The sequence below is a fragment of the Lissotriton vulgaris genome, unplaced genomic scaffold, assembly GCF_964263255.1.
Source record: "Lissotriton vulgaris unplaced genomic scaffold, aLisVul1.2 SCAFFOLD_884, whole genome shotgun sequence".
Classification (NCBI taxonomy): Eukaryota; Metazoa; Chordata; class Amphibia; order Caudata; family Salamandridae; genus Lissotriton; species Lissotriton vulgaris.
In genome coordinates this window covers 103,225-106,168 of record NW_028247829.1, presented here as the reverse complement: position 1 = coordinate 106,168, position 2,944 = coordinate 103,225, and positions in this window count along the sequence as shown.

Here is a 2,944-nt window from a genome sequence, read left to right as displayed (position 1 = left end):
CATTTTACCAAGTCTCAAAACGCTTCTAAGAAAATTCCTTGGCACAGATGCTTAAATATTGTTTTACAGTTTTGTGATCTATTGCGCTAGGAGCAGCTTTGTATACATTCTGAGAGTCCCACGGAGACCCACCAGAACAGCTTGCAGCAGCTCGTGTCATTACTGGGAAGCATCAAATTCATAATTCTTGAAGCCTCGGTGTGTTTTGAACTGCAAAGTTAGTTGGAGCTTACCTTTTTAAAATGAACATTTGAGACGATCTCCGACTGTTTACATTTTAGGTCGAGTCTGGGCAGGGCATGCGCTGCTCTGCGAGGCATGCTGTATTCGAGTATGGACTTGAAACACTGCCCACTCCCCCCTCATATTTTTCATTGGCTTGTGTCATTGTCATTAGTAAATGCTGGCTTCTGATTCGATAATAGGCTTGTTAGTCCCTCTTTAGTTCTGCCTTATTTTCATTTATAACCTCCCAAGAGAACAGGCCGCTTTACTTCTGTTGTTACACAGGATGTCTTATTTAGTCTGTAAGCACTATTTTCTTTAATGAGTTTCTTCTACTGCAGACACGATAGTCTTTCCTGCAACATTCAGCACGCCATGCTCGCTTTCCCTTTCCAAGCAGCTCAGGACAATGGCAGACGCTTCTTTAAAATTAAATAGTTCTTGCATTTACAAGAGTTTGAGCTAAATGACAATGCCTTTTATTCATGTGTTAATTATTAAAACAGATAAGTAAAAGGCATTGTCATTTCCAATGCCAATAACTTAAACTCTCGCAAACGCGAGACCTATTGCATTGCAAATGCTTGTTTGCAGTGTGAACAGTGGCGTAACTAGGTAGCACTGTTTTTGGGGTCGGAGAAGGTGAGCAAGTCGGGTCTGTCTACTACCACCATACTCGCCCGAGAACAAGCTGTGGGCAACATCTAAGCCTTCTCTGTGTAAATAAAATGTCTGGATGGGAGTCTAGATGTGCTGTCTAGCCGAGACCAAAAAATACAGCCATTTTTTAATGTGAAAGATGTTCTGGAATTTATGCAACAGGCTACTTAAATGAATGAACTATTATGACAAATCTAATAAAACATCATACTGGAGCTTATTTACAAGAAACTGACATGGATAAGTCAGTTTTCCTGCGCCAGCCTGCGAAACCCATGCGCCACCATGGATGCGCCGTATTTGCAATACGGTGCACCATGGTGCAAGGATTGTCAGAAATTTTGATGCATCTTTCAGTGCAAAAGTCACGCATTGCTGGAGTTGTGTCGCAAACATGACCCAACTCCAGCAAAGCTTGGGGGAGGCCTATACTCAATACACTGCGTCACTCCTAACGCCTGCTCAAAGAAATCTTGTAGATTACCCTGTGTGACTTCTACAAGGTTTTCCTCACAAAAAGTGATGCAACAGTGGCGGTAAAGTGTCGCAAGGGGCTCGTAAGTCCACCCCAAAGTTTTTTACTGTGAAATAAAGTCTAAGTCGTAATGGTTTCAGCAAAGTAACTGCAAAAAACACAGTTGATGGACAGAATGCAGAACAATGTCTTACATTCACCCCAGTACAAAGATCTGGGCCTAAATCCATCGTTTTTTGCACTCCACACCACTCTAGGTCAGACAATGGCTATACGCAAATCAGCTTTTACCCTGTGCCTCATGGGAACAGTCCAGCCCGAACTGCCAAGCCATGTCTTTCCTAGACCGGAATCAAGCATCCAAGGACCGGTTTCTGGCTATCAGCCTTCTTCAGCCTGGATACTTGACTCCAGTGAGGTGGAGAGCCTGGGACTCACGTCTGAGCATACCTAGCCCACTCGGGGTGAAAATTGCAAAAAACACAGTTGATGGACAGAATGCAGAACAATGTCTTAAATTCACCCCAGTACAAAGATCTGGGCCTAAATCCATCGTTTTTTTGCACTCCGCACCACCCTATGTCAGACAATGGCTATATGAAAATCAGCAAAGTAACTACTGTATGCTTGAAAATTAGTTGTTTTTGAAATTTTATTTCTTGTAAATGGGCAATGCCCGGACAACACCTCCCCACCGTCCGGGGCTCCATCCTCCGGCCCGCTGCCTGGGAAAGTGCCGGCCTAGATGTCCTGAGGAGGGCTCGTATGCTTCCCTGATCCCAGCCAGGGCTCCAGGAGGTTGGGCACATGCAAGCCTAGGGTCCCCTAACTCTTGCGGTGCGCATGAGTTACCAGAAAGGGGGAAACCCTTCGTCTGGATTACTAGGGACCGGGTACTCCGGAAACCCTCTTGGTCTAGCAGTCCTCAGCCGGCAACTGGACGGGCCAGGACACCCCCCAACCCCCAGCCTGGGGTCCATCCTCGGTGCTGCCACATGGCAGGGTGCCCAGGATGGGGTCCCCCCAAGCCTGGAGAGGCTGCCCTCTGGGCTCGGGAGCACCGCTGGGTCCCGGGGCCCCAGGTGAGGTGTTCCAGCCCTGGGCCCACCCCCAGCTTGCCACTCTGCCAAAGGCCCGAGACGGGGTTCCGTCATGCCCAGGAAGCCTCCCCCTGCTTGGATGGGTTCAGGAGCTCCAGATGCCCCAGGGAGGGTGGCCTCCCCACCCTGGACTCGGTCCTCGGTCCTGCTGCGTGACAGGGGGCCCGAGACTGGGTCCCGCCAGCCCGAGAGGCTCCCCTAGTTCCTCTGGGCCCTTGAGCCACGGCTGGGTCCAGGGGCCTGCCGAGCCCCCGGTCTGGTGCTCCAGCTCTGGGCCCTGTTCCCTGGGCTGCTGCTCTGCCAAAGGCCCAAGACGGGGTTCTGTCATGCCAGGGGACCCCCCCCCCCTGCTTGGCTGGGTTCAAGAGCTCTGGCCAGGGCATGGCAGGGTGCCTGGCTCGTGGTCCAGCTGGCCCGGGGAGGCTTCCCCTACGCCTTTGGGACATGGAGCCCTGGCTTGATCCAGGGGACCCGGGTCGGGTGC